Raw genomic sequence first — 21,616 nt, forward strand, 5'->3', positions numbered from 1 at the left:
CCCCACAGTGTCTTAGGAGCAGTGAGCACCGAGAACACAATTCTCTACTCTCACATTTTGGGAGGGAGAGATAGGCAATGACAAAAAATAGATAAACTATAGACTATGTCAGTTGGTGACAAATGCTACGGGGAAAACTAAAACAGGGAATGGGGAGAGGGAGAGCTGAGGGGAGGTAGGAGAGGGCAGGGAAGTCTTCTCTGAAGGTGCCATTCAGACAAGGACCTGAAGGAAGGGAGGGCATATCCTCGTGGATACTGGGGATGGATAATCTGGGAAGAGATAGCAGCAAGTGCAAAGGCCCTGAGACAAACGTCTGGGGAGGGGGAGAAAGTATATAGGCCGGTGGGGCTGGCCTGTGATAAGCAATGGAGAGACGGGTGGGGAAGAGGTCAGAGGCAGCCAGATGCCAGGTTGTACAGGCCTCCTAGGGCCAGGCACCATCTACTTCCCCTTCCCTTCCCTTTGTGGTACAAACATCCATAATCCACCATCCTATAGACCCAGCTTCTCTTTCAAGCCATTGCTGACTCCTTTGGCCACAGCCATTCCTGAAGCCCCTTCCTGACATGGAGCCCTCATTACTTCCTAATTCTTCTGGTGCCGCTGCAATGAATTGTACCGTTTCCTGTGTATGTCTTCACCTCCCATCTCGATTCTTGCTCAGTCATGGTAAAGCCATGGGTAGCATTTTCCTTTATTTCCTATAACAGTTGGCACAGTCTTAGGTACCTTGGTAAGTGCAAAGAAAATACTTGTGACATGGAAACTCTGGCTCTACATTCAGAGCTTCAAGAACTTAAGTAGTGTTTTTCCTTTATCCTGTCTGACTCAGAGAATGCTGTTTAGGGATTGTTCCTTCTTGTCTCCTAATCAATATTCTTGTTTTAAGTACAGTGGTCTAACACAAGAAATATTTCACCCTCAAATCCCAATATTACAGAGTTTTCAAAGTTTGCTACATTTGCCCTTCCTTGCTAAGTTATCATTGGAAAACAGTGCAAGTTTTTTCAAATACTTCTCAATTTTCTCTGTGCTTAAAATATGAAATAGATTTTTACTCTACAAGTAGCTTCCCAACCAAAAACATAATATTCTAAAGTTCTTGGGTACTGACTCTTAGTTTAGTGCAAGAGTGGGCAACTTTTCTGACGTGGAGTACCACATTCTGTACAGAGACCTCTTTTTTTTTTTTTACATCTTTATTGGAGTATAATTGCTTTACAATGGTGTGTTAGTTTCTGCTTTATAACAAAGTGAATCAGCTATACGTATACATATATCCCGATATCCCCTCCCTCTTGCGTCTCCCTCCCACCCTCCCTATCCCACCCCCTAGGTGGTCACAAAGCACCGAGCTGATCTCCCTGTGCTATGCGGCAGCTTCCCACTAGCTATCTATTTTACGTTTGGTAGCGTATATATGTCCATGCCTCTCTCTAGCTTTGTCACAGCTTACCCTTCCCCCTCCCCATATCCTCAAGTCCATTCTCTAGTAGGTGTACGGAGACCTCTTGACAAGCTTCCTGAAGGCAAGCATCTCACCTTGTTCACTGGGGATCCCCACTGTTCAGAGACCCAGGAAGGGCCCAATAAATGTCACTCTATATGTTCTTATTATCACCCCCATTTTGTAGGTGAGAAAGTTATAATTTTTTTTTTGCGGTACGCGGGCCTGTCACTGTTGTGGCCTCTCCCGTTGCGGAGCACAGGCTCCAGAAGTGCAGGCTCCGGACGCGCAGGCTCAGCGGCCATGGCTCACAGGCCCAGCCGCTCCGCGGCATGTGGGATCTTCCCGGACCAGGGCACGAACCCGTGTCCCCTGCATCGGCAGGCGGACTCTCAACCACTGCGCCACCAGGGAAGCCTGAGAAAGTTATAATTTAAGATTGTAATTTGCTGAAGGTCACACAGATAATTAGTGGCAGATTCGAGACAATGGGTGACAAAAGTTGATTTGAATCAGTGTTCAGATTTACTGTTGGCAATCAGCATTTTGGACTGCAGAACAGGAGGTAAGACATTGTATCTAAACAACACGGCTCTTTGCCCTTTGTAAATTTGTCACATAACTCTGAGGGGGCAAATGGGGAAGCTTTGTGGCTCCCTGTCTGGTGGAGATCCTGAGCAGAGAGCAAGAGGGAGCGTACTGGACCAGATCTGGTACTGGGAAAGCACAGTAATGGCAGTTAGAGAAAGTACCTGGGAGGAGGGCAGGTGATGCGGGGCAGGGGGCTTGTTTTTCCTGTGGTCAACAAAGTTGCCAGTTACTTCTTTCCTGAGTCCTATAATTTACAAGTATTTGGGTGAATCCTGCTAGATGGTAGGATAAAATCTGGATACAAATCAGCCATTTTGGGCTTCCCTGGTGGCGCAGGGGACACGGGTTCGTGCCCTGGTCCGGGAAGATCCCACATGCCGCGGAGCGGCTGGGCCCGTGAGCCATGGCCGCTGAGCCTGCGCATCCGGAGCCTGTGCTCCACAACGGGAGAGGCCCCAACAGTGAGAGGCCCGTGTACAGCAAAAAAAAAAAAAAAAAAAAAAAATCAGGCATTTTGGTCGAGGCATAAGTGATTTCTGGTTACTGAGCACTAGGAGAGCACATCGTTACCCAGTCAGGAGCCAGGAGGAGAGATGAGTAGGGAGAAATAGTCCAGAAAGTCCTGCTTCGGGAGCAGCCTTCTCCTGGGAGAGAAGCTCTGTGATCTGGTCTTTGACTGAGGATGGGTAGGTAAGTGATCTTGGTCTTCCTCTCCTAGGAATGGCGACTGGGAAGAGAGGAGGTTTAACATTGGGGTGGTGAGCTCAGCCTGCCATATCCAGTTCCCACCCTGACAAACCAGTGCCTCACTTTTGGCTGTGCCCTCCTGGGTAGACCATAGGGAAGCTGGAGTATGCGGAGCTGAGTTCCAGCCCTAACTCGGATGCCCTTTTTATGGCCTTGGGCAAACTTTCTACTTCTCTTGCCTTCCGCTTTGTAAAAAGTGGTTTCTTAACAAATGGTTGCTCAGATCTTTCAGCTGAACGCTATGATGCTCTTCCCTAGGGTCACTAATCTTTGTTTGCTGAAGATGAATTTGAATAGCGGAGTAAGAAAGGATGCGTAATTTTGGAAAAGCTGGCATGGGAGGCCAAGGAGTGGGTCTCGAGGTAACTTTAGCATCTCTGCCACAGCAGGTGTTGGATCAGGTAATTTGGGAGCATCTCTTCCTTTAGACCTAGATCCACTGTGGAGAGAAATCTCTCCCCGTGGCTTGGAAAGGGATCCAAGCCATGCTGGGAAATGAAGTTCTCTTCCCTTGCCACTAATTAAAACCTACATCCAGGTGACATTTGGTTGTACTTGCACAGCTAACTCGGGCCTCCAACCCACATACCCTTGCCCAGCCTAGAGTTTCCCAATCTTTCACCCCCATTTTAAGGACGAATGGTCCAAGCACTCAGCTGGAATTATCCTGCCCAATACTGCCCACTCTTTGACTCAGAAACCACAATCAAACAAAAGCAACCCAGAATGATGGAAAGGCAAACATACCAGTGGAAAAGTCATGGCCTCCTCCTTAAATAGCCTTTTTGAAACCTCTTCAGCTTATAAATAGACTAATTTAACTCCATAAAAAAATTAATTGGCTCTGGGTCAGATCATGTGTGTGTGTCTGCCTGCTGAAGATGAATTGCATAACAGATCCAGCCAAATATTTTAGCCTAGGTATTGGCCCTATTAGAACTGTTGAGCTGAATTTTTCAGAACACAATTCATAACATTCCCCCCACTCCTCTGCTTCTTTTACTGTACAGAACATGTCTTTTTTTTTTTTTTCCTGTTTCTTAAAATCCAGACAGGATCCCCCAGAGTGACCTAACCCTCTTTGTCGTATGCAATTTTCTGATTTATGGGAATCATGAAAGATTACTGTACTTCCTCTGAATGAAGGTCCTCACTGTGAAAGCCTCACAAAGACCACAGGCACGGACACTTGTCTGCTGCAGCTGGACCTCCTGGCCTTTGCAAGGAACCATGCAATGTGCCGGCAGCAGGCAGCTTGGGCACACCTGGAACTCAGTGGGCTTTTTTTTTGCTAGGACACTTTTCTGGATTAGGGAGCTTTTCTGGGCTCTGTGTAAAGTTCATTGTAAACATTTGCTCTGTCTGTGTATGGTAAACATTTACAAACTCTTAGAGCTGGAGCATGGGAACTGAACAGAGATAGTCCAGAGATGAAGCAGCAGGATGCTCTTGGCAGCCCCCAGTAACTAGGGAGGGGCTGCAACCAACGCTAGGACTTTAACAGCTCAGCTGGAGCCGACTGGGCTCCATGCAGTTCATACAAGAGACACCAGAGCCAGACGCGGTCTGAACCCCCAGTCTGACCACGGCTGGAGTCGAGGCAAATAAAGGTCCAGGCAGAGACCTAATGAGTGTGTACAGGCATGGGGTGTGTTCCCTTGGATGAAATGTTTGCTTCTCCTGGGGGAAGAGAATTTCCTCCTCAGCTTTCTTTTGTTGTCTCTCCACTTCCCTGCTGAGCTTGGAGAGGGAGGGAAAGGAAGCAAGCAGTATGGGGTAGTGGTTCAGAGCACACGCTGTGAGTCCGGCAAGACAGGTGCTTTATTCCATGTCCACCATGGCGTTAACGAGCTTTCGTGGTCACAGGCAATGAGTACTCCTGGCCTCCCTGGGCTAGAGCCTAGCCCAGGTTGAACCAGAGGACTTAATTGTTTTTCTTACTACACTAACAGAACCTTGGCTTTTTTAGGCAGTCCAGAACAAGTGACAAAGCAGAATGGAGAAGAAGGTTCTCAGGAGAGAGAAGCTTTAGGACAGGGAGGCTGAGCTGAAAAACAGTTGTGGTTCACTTGAGGTCTCTTGTGTTTGACATTTTTTTCTTGGACTTTTTTTTCTGCCTTGTAATTCCCTTCTCCCCCCACCCACCCCCAGAACTTTAGCAGTGTCTGCTTTTCAGGATACCTTAGTGAGTGGTGTCTTGAGGGATGAAGGAAGAGTAGATGGGTTCAGAGTTGGCAAGAAGTGGTACCGAGTGAGGACAGCAGCTTCAGGAGACAAGAATGATGCCTGGGAGCCAGGAGACAGCAAAGAACGAGGGCACGGTGTGAACTATCTCAGGACCGAGTGGGATATCAACCCCCTTCTAGAAAGGATACTGGAGAAAATAAGGAAGGGGTTACGGGGTGGATCTGGGCTGCCACAGTAAGTTAGGTGTGGAAATATCAAGCCAATGCATCTGAACATTAAGGACCTCAGAAAACTAGACGACCTGGCAGTTATCAGGGAGGCAGATACTTGGGTTGCATTATTAGCACATGACCTGGTGATTAGATGTTCTTAGAGCTTCTCCTTAGGATGTTGGGTCAAAGGTTATGGAACTTCCTTGCATCTTTTTTGTGCCTGCCCAAGGAAGGGCGTGGCCCCCGAGATCCGTGTAGTCTTTTCAAGGTCCTCAGGGGCAGTCACGCTGTCAGAGTCCATTCTGAGCCATTCCCAGCCACTCCTCCCGGGCCTCCCCCAACTACTCAACCACTGTCATCTCTTCCTCAAGCCACTATACCTGGTTCTAGAACACGTTAAGTGGAGCATATGGTGTATCCCAGGGAACCCCCATTCCCACATCCTGGTCCAGCTCCCAAGTTTGCCCCATGGCATTTTGAAACTCCAACCACTCTATGTCTGCACTCTCCGAGACAGAGCATGAAGTGGATCAAGGGAGAGGTATGCGAGGACCAAACAAAAGGCTCCCTGAGGAGAGCTTGCCTCCGCACCCTGCCTGTGTCGTTCTGATCACTTCACATGGAGAGAGAAGAAAAATCCAGTTCCGGGGACCTCTGGATGCTGGTTCCTTTCACAATCCTCCTTGGGAGCTAGGAGAGTTAGCAACTGCCAGGTAACGGACCTTCTGCAGCCTTGTGCTCTAGTCCGCAGCAGCAGCAGAGGTCAGCAGCGGCAAGGAAAGGCGAGGTGGTCCCCAGGAGCTACTCACTTCACTCTGCATTCCCATGGCTTAGATCTGCTCCTGGAACATTTGGTAATTGCCCAGAGGGGAGGCGTGTGTACAATCACCCAGAGGAAAAAAATCAAGGCCAGCTGGAACAATCGACCTTGGTCTAGTCTAAGTGATTAGCATACAGGACCCACCTCGAGGGTGCTCCAGGCTACTTGCTTGAGTGAAAATGGACAACAAGCCTCTAACACGGCTTAAGGTGTAGACAAGCACTGGCAAAGGTGTTCACCTCTTCTTCCTTCGGCTCGTGTGTTGTTTAACACATGGAAAAGCAGTGCCGTTCCCTGGAGAAACAAAAGCAGCTCAGCTTGCTGGGTTGACACCCAAATGGACAATTTTGTAAATTCGCTTGAAAATTGGCTCGCTCTTTCCTGACTTTTTCATAGGGATAGTGTTACAACAGGGCCATTCAACACAGAGTCATCCCTTTAAAAGGGCTTCAGGGAAGAGCCGCTCATTTTCGTTTTTAATCATTACTTTATGGAGACTTAAAAGGGACAGGCCTCCTAGGGATGCTGCAGAACAACCTGTGATGAGAGCTCAGCTCCAGCACAGCCCCGTTGATTCGTACTCTGGGCTCCAATCACCCTGTTGATGGACTGAAATGCACGCAAACTACAACACAAAATGGGTTGTCAGCTGGGGTATACCCATCCTTTTGTTGTAGGCAATACATTGTATTTGCAAAGCTTGTAGCTGTAACCAAAGTTCCCCCCAAAATAAAAAGGTGAAATTATCTTAATTTCCCTCACACGCAACATCTTATCTATCCGTAGACTCTGTAGCCTTGCCTTCAAAACAGCCCCAGTCACTGTCATCGTTAGGCTGACTTTTGCAAAAGCCTCCCCGCCTCCACACTTGCCCCAACCGAATCAGTAGATTCTCCAACAGGAGCCAGAATAAACTTCGACAATGTAAGTCAGCCCGCGTCCCTCTTCTGTTCAGAACCCACCAATAGCTTCGCATCTCACTCAGTAAAATCCAAAGCCCTTAGTTGGGCCCATGAGGCCTAGCTAACTCTCACCTTCTCTCTTACTGGTCTGGCCTCATTGGCTTCCTGACAAGTCCTTGAATATGAACAAGTCTACCCCAGGGCCTTGGCACTTGCCGTGCTCTCTCACTAGCATGGCTCCCTTATTTCCTTGTAGTCTCTGGTAAAATGGCATTTTTGTCACGGAGGCCTTTGATACCCCCAGTCACTCCCTATCCATCCTGCCCTGTTTTCTTTATATTATTTATCATCACTTGACATATTGCATGAGTTTGTTCATTTGTTTATTGTCAGCCTTTCTGTGTGAGCAGGGAGTTTTCTTTTGCCCACAGTGTCCCTAGTACCTAAAACAATTCCTGGCCCAGAGCTGGAGCTCACTAAATATTGATCGGATGGAGTAAATTCCTGGGTCTTCCTGTCCTTACCATCAGCTGGAAACAATGCCCAGTAAGGCGGTAAGTGATGAAGGGTTTGCTAATAAGAAGAAATGATCAAGATGGTCAGAGGTTTTTAGAGAATAAACAAACCTAAGAGAAACATTAATAAAAAATTAAGGAAAAAAGAAAATAAGCAGAAAGAGATCCTGGATCTTGTGCACCCATTGACTGGGCCAGAGCCAGGCCAGATTTGTTCACTTCAGTTGCTGAAATCTGGTTCATGTCACAAGCCAACCTAGACATCTATTTTGATACACATATTATATGTCTCTTGGCATGCAGAGTACTCATATCACTTACCAGATTTATTATGGAAAGTAGTGTGAAATGCCTCCTGCCATATGGGAAAAGAGGTGAAAATACTGACATTTGTCTCTGAGCCAATTTCACAAAAGTTTAGAGTTTCAGACTTTTTTTCCTCCTGGGCGTGGTGGCTCTCTCTTATCAAACTTCTATTCCCCCGAGTAGCCGTAAAGACATGTCTGTGTATCTGGAGGTATTTTAATACTCAAAGCACCATATTCTGATGTGTATCAAACTTGACGTTTTGGTCCAGCTGTGACGAGAAGAATTGAAAAGGCTCTCTTTGCCCTGTTAATTGCCTGGCTTCCATATTTCACTTTATTTAGCTTCAGTGGGCTTAGGGATGGGCTTGGGGGGAGGGGTGGGGGCCTGACCCATTCAATATACAATCATGGAGCCCACCATGAGCCCAGCCCAGGCCCCGCACAGGGAGGCCGTCGTAGCACTTGCTGCTTCTACCAGCCGCTGTCCTGCGACCTTAGGAAAGTCTCAGTCTCTCTAAGCCTCACCACCCACTCTGCTAGCTACCATCCTCTCACCTAAACTGCCGCAGGAGCCTTCCACCTGTCTCCCAGTCTCCCCAGCTGCCAGTGGAGAGCTCATGGTACCTTCCGCATGGGGCCATGGAGTTTAGAGAAGATGGTCCGTTAAGGTGCTTTAACGTTGTGCTAGTACAGAAGTTCTCTATAAAGTTTTACTGGGGATTATCATTACCTTTTATTATGATTAGAGCTCATGCTCCAGTGGGCCTCTTTTATTGGGAGTTGACAGATCTTTTCCCCCTAGATGTAGTTCTTCTCGAGATTCTTTTTTTTTTTTTTTTTTTTTTGCGGTACGCGGGCCTCTCACTGTTGTGGCCTCTCCCGTTGCGGAGCACAGGCTCCGGACGCGCAGGCTCAGCGGCCATGGCTCACGGGCCCAGCCGCTCCGCGGCATGTGGGATCTTCCCGGACCGGGGCACGAACCCGCGTCCCCTGCATCGGCAGGCGGACTCTCAACCACTGCGCCACCAGGGAAGCCTGAGATTCTATTTTTGATTTAAGTGAGTCACTGTGGCTAGGGAAGTCGTCATTCTGAACTGCATGTTATGTGCATTTTTTAGGTGGTGCTTGTACCCAATGCTGCCTGACAGGGATGTTGGGGAAACACATCCCCATGCTGTGCAATGGGCCTGAATCTCAAACATTTTTCTTTCCAAATTGTCTCACAACTACTGTCACGAGGTCAGATCAGCAGAAATGAGCAGCTGCTTCTCAAACCCATATCTCACCTTCAGCCCCCAAGCACAGCCTAGATTTCCTGCAGCAGAACGTGGTCTCAGCCCTCGGAAGAGTGTGTGTGTTGTGCCTAATGCTATTGAGGAAAAGAACTTAGTAAACATCTTTGGAGAGGACCTTCGTTTCGTTTGTGCCAACCTGACATTAGACCACCATCCCAAACTCAGCACCAACACTTCCACAACGCCAAAGGCTTAGGTAGTTTCTTCAGAGATGGCCATCTTAACATACCCATTCGGGTCCCTTACAGATGGAAAAGCTCACAGGACTGAAGGCGTCCGAGATCCCACCTGTACTCCTCACCCTTCCAAAGGATGTAGGACAGAAATGTATCTTTATCTGTTCTCTCCTGTTTACTGGCTACCCATGGTGTACGAGGCACAGGTGGGTTTGCTCCACACTGAGACCTACAGGAATACAGCTTGTGCTCCTGGTGTCTCAGCCCCGTCAATAACCAGCAGGCTTTCCAAGTGGTAATTACACACATGGATTCTATCCCTTCATCTATCCTCAGGTGGTGGTTCGCTTTTGTTTACTCTCCTGCAGATACCTCCAGCCGCCTTCTGCTTGCAGTGGTAACTATGTTCAGAAGGAAAATGCCCTCCTTAGCACGAAGCAAGAGTCTGTAATTTTTCCAGAAAAGTCTTGCTCGTCTTCAGTGATGTTATAGGTAATTAGAACCATGTAGTCATCACAAAACCACTAGAGTTTGCAGAAGGTAATTGTTTATGAAGAACAGTGCAGTTTTGTCTCTTTTATGCAGATAGTATCAATCGGTGCTAAAGTTTTCCATGTATATGTGTTGTTGGGTTATCCTAAGACTTCAGGTCCAAAATATACATCTTAGCCATTATTTTGAAAAAACTGACTTTAAAGATTTCATATGCCTTGACTTTTTGTTTTTAATCTAGTGACTGAACATATTTCAGCTTCTTCCTGATGACTCAGTGTCATCAACGTCAGCGTGTATAATTTTACCGCATGACGGATAAAGCAATGACGTCAGGGCCTGGGGAGTTAGGAGCTGCGCTGGGAAAATTCCTAGGTAAATGTCTTGGGGGGTCTTAGATCTATTGAGCTCTACCAGTTTTTCTAATGATTTCCTAGATGTCAGACCTTTCCATATCCCTGTCTTGCTGTATTTGTCTCTAAAAACCTTCCCCCACTCCCATCCTCTTATTCAAGGACGACTTCTGAGCGTTCACTACATGCCCGCGGCGGGGTAAGAGCTGGTCGCATGCAGCCGCCATGCTAGCAGGAGAGGCAAACAATAAACAAGGTCACAGTTCGAATTTGCTTTGGTCTGGGAGAGTGAATAATCATACTTAGGGGAGTGACACATCAATTAAGGATAAACAGGATTTCAGAACATTGCATTCTCAGTCCACCTCTGTTCACTTCCGAGTGACCCCCAAGCACTGGGATTGTTGGTTTCATGGCTCTCTGAAAAGGCGGAGCTTCTGTATTCTCACAGGACACTGAGGATAATATGGAAAATGACTCAACATCACTAGAACTTGTTTTCTGACATTCTGCCGAAGGGCCCTTTGCCTACAACTTGAAATTGAAGACAGCATGGCTGGCATCTGAGAGTCTAGAGATTCCAAACACGCCTCCGGGCCTGCTCTGCCGTCCTCCTCAGATTTGCTCTAACTGCCGAGCCCCCTCTCCACGTGGATGCCTCATAGCCTCTGAAGTTTAACTTTCCACTCCACCCCTCACCCTCGCCTCCCCCAACACTCTCTTCTTCTCGTATTCCCCATCTTAGCAAGTAGCGCTGTGAGCAGATTTGTTCTGTCTATTGGAGAGCAAGCTAAGACGTTGAGATGCCACGGTTTAGGCAACAACCAAGAGGACTGCAGAACAAGATTCACAGCTGCCTCCGCAAAGGCAAGGGACTACGGGTATTTATAGAATAACGAATAAAGAAGCAGTGTGGGCTCAGGCGTGGGGACCTTGGGGAGAGGTGCAATAATATCACTCTGCTCAGGGGTAACTAAGCTCCAGGCCTCTGCAGGTTCTAAATGGAGGTGCTTAGCACGCCCTGAGGGTGGAGTTTTCAGCCTCGTTTCAGTTTCTGACGTCAGAAGGTCTCGGAGCGGACACTCACACATGCCCAGTTGGAGGGTCGTGGTCCTCTCCAGTCTTATCCAGCTCAGCTCCAACCAGACACAGCTGACTCCAATTCCTGGAAAACAACTCAGGCAAACATTTTCTTGTCTAGGCCACCTGCCTCTTGGAGGACAGGCAAGTCTTCAAAGGAACTTGATTAGTGAAAGCAGGGGAAATGGATTTGACTTATTATTACCCATTGTTTCATAATCTTCCAAAAGTCAAGGAATTATTCTCAAGTTCTCTCCTCATACCCCACTTGCTGAAGCCCTACCCCACATCCAATTCACCAACTAAGCCTGGGAATTTTTATCTCAAAAACATGTCCCAGGGGCTTCCCTGGTGGCGCGGTGGTTGAGAGTCCGCCTGCCGATGCAGGGAACATGGGTTCGTGCCCCGGTCCGGGAGGATCCCACATCCCGCGGAGCGGCTGGGCCCGTGAGCCATGACTGCTGAGCCTGCGCGTGTGCTCCGCAATGGGAGAGGCCACAACAGTGAGAGGCTCGTGTACCGCAAAAAAAAAAAAATACATGTCCCAAATCTGAATCAGATCATGATTCTTCCCTGCTTGAAGACTATCCGGCGTCTTGTTCTGCTCTCAAAAAAAAATCCAAGCTCCCAACAATGCTTTCAAGGAAGGATAGGCTCCGTCTTGAAGGATAGATCAGCCTCCTGTTTATGATTTTCACTACTCTTACCATCTGCCCCTCTCCTGCCAGGCTCCAATCACACTGGCCTTCTTTCTATTCTCCCCACTTATGTCTTGGGCCAATAAACTGTATTTCCTGTGCTTGATGGCTCAGCCCCTGACCAGCCAGATAGCAGGTGCCTTCTTTTTATCACTGAGGTCTTGGATTTAATGTTGCATCCTGTCCTTATAGAGGTCTTCTGTGCCAGTTCTTCTCACACCTCAATGTGCATACAAATCATTGAGATGCAGATTCTGTTTCAGTAGGTTGGGCTGGGAACTGACATTCTACATCTCCAGCAAGCTCCCAGGTGATGCTGCTACTGCTGGCCTGTGGACCACACTGAATCCTGGTAGGCAACCAGTAAATATTTGTTGTTGAATATGTCTTCCTTTCCTCCCACTCCCAGCTCTCAGGGGCATGAAAGAGCTAAGTTTCCAGCTTTGGGTGAGAGCAAGCCAGCTAGCATTGGAAGGTATTTCTGATTCAAGAATTAAGGTTTGATGAGGCCTTCATTCTTTATCAAAATGCCCAAAGAATGATAGTCTAGTCTATTTGAAATGACTGATGACAAAATCAGTTACTGTTTTCAAGTGGGGTTTGGTTTGTTTGTTTGTTTTTAAAGTTCTCCTGATTTGGAGTTTACATCATTCCTTGAAGTAAACCTTTTCAAATACGATACTGGTTGGAATTGAGAGGAACAAGGGCTTCCCAGCCAACTCTTTATTTACTGTAGCTACCTTCCCCATAAACACAGCCTCAGAACATGGGTGTTATGCCAGTGAGAGTTCAGACACTAAATCTGAGATTGTTCTTCAACTTTCTGTTTTGTAAATTTACATGAAAAACTAAACAGATCACAGCTGGGGATACAGCTTTCTTTGTGAATGAAACAGAGACCATACCTTCCTTTTATGAGATGGCTATGCAATATCGTCACAAATGCTTGATACGTGCCTACTATATGCAAGGATTTTAAGACAAGGCCACTGCCTTTTGAGGTTATTACAATTTAGGTGAAAGGCACAGATATCCATAGAAAGTTGATAAATCAAAGCAATATAGAATTAATAACCTACCATTTTGAAGGCAAGGACCTAGAGCATCTGAACTAAGGATCTTTCCAAGTCCATGATATGCCACTCCGTGTTCAGCACTAAATGAATGGTATAGACCAGTGCATGTCAAACTTTAAGGTGCAAAGAATGCCCTTATTAAAAAATAAATTCAGATTCAGTGGACCTGGGTGGCACCGTAGTACTTGTAGTTCTAACAGGCTCCCAGGTGATAGCAATGCTGGTGGTATGGGGACCACACTTTTCATTGCAAGGGGATAGAACAGTGCTACTCAAAGTGTGGTCACCAGATACCCAGGTGCCTCCCCAGACCCACTGAATCCGAATTCATGGGGAACGGGGCTCAAGAATGGTGTTTTAACCAACTCTCCAGGTAATTCTTATGCATTCTAAAGATTGAGAAGTCTTGGTTACAGACATTAAGTGCTTAGGGGCCAGATGCGTTGAATTCAGGATACAGGTCCTTTCCCCAGCAATTAGCCCCTAGGATGGTATGAGGCCTCGGACTTTTCAGGGACTGTTAATTCAGTACCAAGTGGCCTGGTTTGACTTTTCCAACATAAGCAGGCAGAAGACTGGCCAGCAGCTCTCACTAGAGACTGATGCACCCTAACATGTGGTTAGGTACAGACTAGATCAGACCAGAGAATAGTGGCCAGAAAGAAGCTGTGATTTAGCCAGATTGATGACTATTCTTATTGTAATACTCATGAGAAACAGAGACTGTAATGGATTTAGCAGATGTGGACACCCTAATGCCAGAGAGTCTCTCTGCCTGAAAGGGAATTGTAATCATCCAATATATTTCCCCATCCTCTGGCCTGAGATTGAGTTGTCATGGGCTCCCAGACACTGCACGAGGCACCCCAGATGGTACTGGCTGACACACTCTGAGCGTGTCATTATGAACACATGCAAACCACATGAGGGCAACTAACTTCTGGAGGCAAGATGCAAGGCACCACCCCTCCCCCAAGGTCCCAAAGACACTGCTGGGAGGAAGAGAGATCAGTGGGACCTCAGGTGCTGGGAGGTCTTGGGAAAATGAGGACCCATGGGAAACCCCTAGGGAGAGGGAGGTAGGCAGACATTGGGAAATTTCTCTAACAATGAATTAATGTGAGAGCAAAATGTATTCAAGTTCTGGTACTTTCTCTTTTTCTCTCAAATTCAACACCCTCTGACTGTTTGGTTTAGGAAGCATTGTTTTTGGAATTAGAGTAGAACCATTAAGTTTTTATTTTAGCAGAAAATTAAAATACTTTTATTTGTTTGTTTGTTTATTTATTTAGCAATGGTATAATGATTTTGTCCAGCTAGTAAAAATAAAACAAAGACTAGCTTGGAATCAATAGACTCCTTGGACAATTAATTTTCTTTGATCTAATTGATTTCGCACGTCTAAGAAGCTCATTAATCAGGACTCGTCGCCGACCCTGACTTTGGAAACTGAGCCTGACTTTGGAACTGAAATCCAGTTCTGGAAGATTAACAACAAGCATGTCTGCATCATGTCAGAATTATCCTGACTCCTTGAATGAAGAGCGGCCCTTTCTACTCTCTGACTTGCTATGAATTCTACTGTTGTAGCTTCAGTTTAAAGTTCTGAATTTCATTAAGATACAAATAGCTCTAGAATGGGTGACACCTTTAAATGTCCCAAGTGAGGCCTTTTGCTAGGAAGAAGGGAGAAATCACAAGGGCCCAAGGGGCCCACGGGCACCATGACAGAAGAATAGCGCTCAGAAGTCTTGAGACAAACCTAGTTTTTCTATTTCCAGACTGACTGTTGCTAGGAAGGTGTATGACTTTAGGAAAGTTACTTAATGCCTCTTAGGAATGAAGTTTCTCCTCTGACAGATCATGATAATACTTATCCTACATCTTATCCCCCAATCAAGGCCACTGAGAGAATAGAGTGGAATCATAGATTTGAAAGTATTTTGAAAACCCAAGACTCTTACAAATCTGAGCTGTTATTTTCTAAGGTAATTTCCTTGTCTTGTGCAAGGTAGAGCTGACCTTTTAAGGATGAACAAGTACCAACCAGTAAACTGGAAGTGAACTGATGCTTTTAAAAGGCAGAGTGTTGTCTACAAACAGTACATTCATTCTTGGGAGGTCTTGTCTCCTTTAAGATACAACAAAACCCAGTGGTTAAACTGCCAATCATCCAGGAAACTGAGTGACTCTGGGTTTGCACTAACAGCTGCTTCAGATAGAAGACATTTTGTTGCACTGTCCCGGTAGCCCACACTAGCCCACTGATAGCCTTGAGTTATTTTGGTTTGTTTGAGTCTTGGCTTTTATGGGATCTTAACTGGCTTCCTTTCCAGAACTTCTTCACTGTGTGCAAAAAGCTTTTCCTTTAAATTGCCTATTGAATTATTTCAGGTGTCAGAATCAGAGGGAGACAGCCCTGGAAATGATAAAGATTTAAAAAAAAAGTCTTTGATCGCGTTAGCCATTGCCCCCCAGACCTTGTGAAGATGGATTTATGAGACTCCAAATTCCCCCGGTCAGGCCATGGATTATATGTGCAAATGGAGGACAGGGCATGAAGAGTACAAGAAGCATGTCTAACAGAAAGATATTTCCACCTGGAAGAATGGCTGTGTTCCAGCCTATTCCTCTTGGATTTGTTGATTGGATTTGCTCTTGCATTTCAGGCAAATCAGCATATATGCTAGTTAGTGGTGTCGGGCACTGCAGAATTGGAATACTGCTCGAGGAAAGGTTGGCCAAGAAATAAAAGCACCTTCTCGAGGGGTTTAGTCCTACTGGACTGAAAGAACATTTACATGTTCAGCAGAGCCAGAAAAGAAAGTGAAAGCTCTATATGTCTAAATTTCACTACTAGGATGGGAGATTCAGATATTTAAGCATTTCCACACACCAAAGAGACCCTGGGCTCAGGAACTCTTTGGAAAAGGTACCTGCATACAAAGGTGTGTGGCCACAAATCCAGCACCTCTGGTCCCACCTGAACACAATAGACATGTAATAATCTTCCCAGATAAATCATACAGCTGCCCTACTTATTAGAAGGTGGCGCCCCTGGCATTGCCATTAGTGAGTGTGGGTGGGCCCGTCAGCCCCTGTCGGGAAGACTTCTTTCCACACTGCACGTGCCAAGATCGTGCTTTCATTTGCAGGTCTAGCTGTTATTGCAGGGCCAGTGCAGCTGGTGGCATGAAAGTGTGTCTGGGGTCGCCTAGCATTTGGGAAAAGTCACCTAACCCTGGAGGGCCTGACAGGACCTGGGTAAGGGCCAGTGGAGAGGAGGCATGCAGTGGACAGCTAAGGACCGCTGCGCTAGACCGGGGATGGTCAACTGAAAAGGCTACGGAGCTCAATGCAATGCGGAATCCCAGATTGGATCCTGGAACAGAAAAGTGGAAGAAATGGTGAAATCCGAATCAAGTCTGCAGTCTAGTTAATAGTCTTACACCAATGTTAAGGTCTTAGTTTTGACGAAGGCATGGCAGTTACGGAAGCTGTTAACACCAGGGGGAGCTGAGTGAAGAGGGTATGGGAAATCTCTGACCTATTGCTGCAATTTTTCTTTAAGTATAAAATTGCTGTAACCCTAAATGTTAAAAGTCTTTGGGGGCTAGCATGTAACTTGGAGGGATGAAATGGGCCAAACTGGGACAGTCACAAACTGGCCAGCTCTTGTCTCTAGGAATGCCCACTGGTCACCTCTAGCCAGTTGTTGCCAGGTGGAAATGCAGGCCGCAGTTTATAGATTTTCTGAGTTTTCAAAAGCATCCAAAAAATCTGTGTGTGTGTGTGTGTGTGTGTGTGTGTGTGTTCCTGATTTTAAAACAATGGCAAAAATGTAAAAACACTTTAGGGACAAAGTAAATACAGCTGCTGTGTGAGGAGAGCAGCCCCCGTGTGTGACCTCTCTTCTGGGCACCAGAGGAGTAAGTGTACAAGAGAATGAGCCCAGGAGCTTTACAAATGCAGATTCCTAGGGCCCAGCTTAGAGGTTCTGATTATGTAGATTTAGGGTCAAACCCAGGACTCTGCATTTTTATTAAAAAACAAAATGTATCATAGGTGATTTTGACACAGAAAATTTGTAGGTTACACTCTGAGAAATTTCTTTTGTTTTTAAGTCTTATTGGATTTGTTACAATATTGCTTCTGTTTTATGTTTTGGCTTTTTGGCCCCAGAGGCATGCAGGATCTTAGCTCCCCACCAGGGATCAAACCCACACCCCCTGCATTGGAAGACAAAGTCTTAACCACTGGACCACCAGGGAAGTCCCTGAGAAACATTTCTTAAAGGAATGAAATTCCTTTTCCTTAGCTTCTTCACTCTTTTAATTCAACTTCTTATACTTTCTGTCTTCAGTGATACAACATCAAGGCCAGCATTAAAATGTAGTCCCAGAACTGTGCTGTCTGGGACTTCAAGTGGCCAGTGAGTACTTGAAATGCAGGTTCTAGGTGGAAAATACACACAGGACTTCAAAGACTTAATACAAATTTTAAAATGTAAAAGTTCTTATTAATAAATGTTTAACATTGATTAAATGTTGAGATGGTAATATTTTAGATATATTGGATTAAGCAAAACATTAAAATCAATTTCAGCTGCTACTAGGAAATACAGTTGCATATGGGCTCACATTTATGACTCACATTATATTTCTAATGGATGGCGCAGGTCTAGGAAACTGGGGTGAAGAGAGATGTTTTCCCCTCAAGCCCAAGTGCATGGACAGAAGGAGGGCTTAGTGTTCATATGTCCATAGTTCTGCCCAAATCACCAGGACCAGGGATTTCACATTTGGAGACAGAGCTCTAGGCCAACGCTGTTCATGCCTCAGCATCCCTCCCTAGAAAGACAGGGGGAGGCAGCCAGCTGAGCTTTGGGGCCCTTGGGTCCTACCCATCTCTGCCTCTGCCACCAGACGCATGACCAAAAGCCACTCGCATAATCAGTGTATCACAGAAGGATGGGGCAAGTGCAGTTCATTGCAGGTACCATTTCTAAGCGATGCGGGGAAAGCTACAAACTGTTAAACTGGGCAGAGATTAAGGCAATGTCCCTGATCTAGTCTCAGATTAAGAAACCTATGAGGAAGTTTTAAAAACTTTTCAGGCTGATGTTAGAGTGAGTCATTCAGTGAAGAAAAGGTAACAAAATATGGTCACTGAGGGACAACAGAAATCTCACCCCCAAAATGACAAAGTAGGAATACAAGATCCCGTTAGTGGTTTGGGTTGAGCAGAAGGGCTCAAACCCTATTTTCCAATTCTTTTCTTCATCAGATGGCCAAATGCATTGCGTCAGCGCTTTCCAGTCTTAATTCTTTAAAAACATCTATGTGCTTCGAGACAAATTTTATCGTGTGTTTCTGATTCATTTATATGTAGCAAATCAAAAGGCCATTTTGTAAGAACCATTTGATGTCCCAAAGTACTCTTGATCTCCATTAATAATCCTGTTTTCTTCCAACCTGAAGGTCCTGTCGGGTCTATATAGAAACCTGGATTCGGGTCTAAGTCAGAACTCACACAGTTCAAATAGTCTTACAGCTTGCCACGATGAATTTTACTGATTCAGTTTTAAAGAGATGCCCCAGAACCTACGCCTACCTGCTCGGTGGGGATCCTTTTCCTGCTCTTACCTGCCTGAGTCATGTGTATTGATCTTTGTTGATTTTTTTTATTAGTATCTCTATCCAGCATCTTTTTTCCTTTGGCAATTACTTCTCCCTTCCCTATCTGAAACTCTTCTCTGCAAGCCCTCAAGCCCCAGCTTCTGTTCTCAGTCTCCAGAGCTCTAGCCATTCTCTGCTCCTCTGCTCTACCTGCTTCTCATGACATTCAGCCTTCACTTCAAGTTAACTTCCTGCTTGTAAATTTCTGCCTCTACCCCAGGGTAGCTTCCCATCTGCCTCGATTTTGTTGCCCAAGGTTTTGCACATGTCCTTCAGGTTATCCTTCCTTTTATTCCTCTCCATTCTATCCACGAGACTTCAAGGGTGGGAAATCTACAGAGGACCTATATTTCTGACCTGGATATCCCACACTTGCAACAATCAGCCCCCTTGCAAAAAGGGCTACGTGTTACTAGAAATAGACATGAGCCTGGACCCTGGACCTACTGACCTGGCAGCACATTCTGATAGCTTGGTCTCTTTCTCTTTATTTGTTAATGAGAAGGAAACAAAAAATAATGCACCAATAATAAGTACTGCTTTGATGACCTTGAATTATGAGGACAATTCAGCAAACGTCATTTTTATCAGACAGAAGTGCGAGTAGTCGATATAGTCTCAGTTAGACCTGATGGTTTTAACAGACACCGGATTACAAGTTTGTCTTCAGGATTTCCATTGCTTACCACATTGGTCCGTTTGGTCTCTCAGTCTCCCTATTCAGAGGACAATTTTCCCAAGACGCTTAGAACTCTCCACTGCAGCCTCTTGCAGGTGGTCCCAAACCCTATCTATATACACACGATTCCCAACTTGCTCCCTCGGGACCTGCCTTGGAGGAGATGAGAGCTCACCTGAGCCTAAGAGTCAGGAAGGTCAAGCATTGAGGCTTGGATGCCTCAGCTCACTTCTACAACTAACCATTTACAGATGAAGACACATGTATTAGAACCATGAAAATAAGATCAAAACAGGTCAAAGACTAGAAATTAGAAGGGAGAGGAGAGAAGCACATTTCCTCACAGCGATTAGAGGAAAAAGAGAGAGAAGTTGAGTTGTATAGTTTTCAGTGTCTGACCAGGGAAGCTTGTGAGTTCTTTGGTAGAGACTTGTTTTCTCCTGACAATAAACTCTCAGGGGGTTTTGTTGAATTGATTTTTATATAAATGACAAGACAGAATGAAAGTGCCTTATAGAAGATGTAGAAATGATTTTCTTACAGCCGTTTCTTCCACTGACCTGCAATAGACACCAAGGGCAAGCTGTTTATTAAATCGTAACTCAGTGAAGATATTTCTTTGGGGAGTTTCGCTAATGTGGTCCAGATCCGTAACTTTCAGGTGATTTATCTTGACATACAGCTAGAGCTCAGACAGCCTAGAGGAATGGGTGGTTAGCACGACTCAGAGACGCTCACTCTGAAGAACTCGTTTTTTCTGCTGACCTTTACGCAGAACCTTGGAGACTGGTCCACGTGTTGGAAAGCAAAGCCAGCCATATGCTCTGATGTTCAGGTGTTAAGGCTGAAGTCTTATCATGAGATAAACATTTCTTCATTGTGAAGGTAGGAATATCCTACCTTTCCCTGGTTTTAGGCTAAAAATCCCACCTATGTATACAGTTAGGGCCAGAATTTATATTGGGCAAATAATTATCTAAAAAATTATCCCATTGAAGCTTGAGGCTTCCCACATAAAATGAGATTGGATCAACTCTGGTCTGGAAATTTTTAAAGGCAGGTATCTGTTGCAACCATAAAATAACTGTCCTATGGTACACTCAAAGGGAGCATATTGAGCTACGAAATGTACTCTCATTTATTTATGTCTTTTAGATGGAGACCTCTTCAGCGACAGAAATGGTAGAGAAAAGCCAGTCTGCGTAGCCCAAAGGAAAGGCTCAATGACAGAAATTACACTAAATAATGCCTTTCCTTTGAAATCACGGCCCAGAATAAAGGGTTAACATCAAAGAAGACCTTTCTAGCTATTATCTCAGCTCACGAAGATTCCAGTCCCTGGATAGCACTGTTGGTATCAGCCTGTATCAGGCCGTGTATCATGTTGGTCGATAGCAGCCTCCATTTCTCGAGCATGGATGAGGTAGGTGAGCTTGTCACAGCGCGTCAGCAGGCTGCACCCTAGGAGCCAGTGTGTGACATTGGAAATAATCACCAAGGTTCGGGAGAGAGATGACACCATAATCTCAGGGCTCCAGTGTGGAACCTCAAATCTGGTTACTTCTCTACCTGGCGTAGGCCAGGTGCCAAAGCAGTTGCCAGTGTCTGGCCTAGAGCAGTGAATATTTGTGGAGTCAATAAATAAATAAATGCCAACGAGCATAAGATCAAGCGGAAATTCTGCGGCTGGACCCAGTGATACCAGCTTGATAACCGTGCTAACAGGAGGTAGGGTGTGATCCATGACTACAGAAAACAGGGGAAGACTGAACGAAATTGGGTCCTGGAATTCTGAGAACCTTGAGATCCTCATGACAAGAAGAGGTAACCAAACCAATGGGTGGGACCTGTGCACAGGCCAGTCAGGTGGAGGTGCTTCTGCTGGTAGGACCAGAAGAAGCCAATGGCCCTTCAGCCATTCTACTTTCTCTTCCCAGCAAGGCTTGCCAGGGTGCCCTTCTTGTCCTATTTGGGAGTGTTTTCCCCCTTCCACTGTCATCCATAAGTCAGGTGAACAAGGGAAGGGCGTGAGAGACCCTCCGAGCCCAGTGGTTCTCAGAGCTTTAAGAAAATACCAGTGCCCAGTTCTCACGCCAGAGGTTCAGATTTAATTGGTCTGGGTGACCCACCAGCATTGGTATTTCTTTTTCTTTTCTTTTCTTTCTTTCCTTTTTTTGCGGTACGCGGGCCTCTCACTGTTGTGGCCTCTCCCATTGCGGAGCACAGGGTCCGGACACGCAGGCTCAGCGGCAATGGCTCACGGGCCCAGCCGCTCCGTGGCATGTGGGATCTTCCCGGACCGGGTCACGAACCTGTGTCCCCTGCATCGGCAGGTGGACTCTCAACCACTACGCCAC

General features: G+C 46.0%; 1 long non-coding RNA gene across 1 annotated transcript in view; it reads left to right on the plus strand.

Moving 5' to 3' along the window:
- LOC113613808 (uncharacterized) overlaps positions 1 to 20,956 on the plus strand; it is a 33,962-nt gene extending 13,006 nt beyond the window's left edge. Inside the window, exons 2-3 of the long non-coding RNA XR_003430370.1 lie at positions 12,090 to 12,178; positions 20,415 to 20,956. This is a non-coding gene — a long non-coding RNA (uncharacterized LOC113613808). The remainder of the gene's footprint in view (positions 1 to 12,089; positions 12,179 to 20,414) is intronic.
- The last annotated feature ends 660 nt before the right edge of the window (positions 20,957 to 21,616 follow it).

This window comes from Aethalodelphis obliquidens, unplaced genomic scaffold, assembly GCF_003676395.1.
Source record: "Aethalodelphis obliquidens isolate GAN/ISIS:26980383/991018 unplaced genomic scaffold, ASM367639v1 scaffold4, whole genome shotgun sequence".
Classification (NCBI taxonomy): Eukaryota; Metazoa; Chordata; class Mammalia; order Artiodactyla; family Delphinidae; genus Aethalodelphis; species Aethalodelphis obliquidens.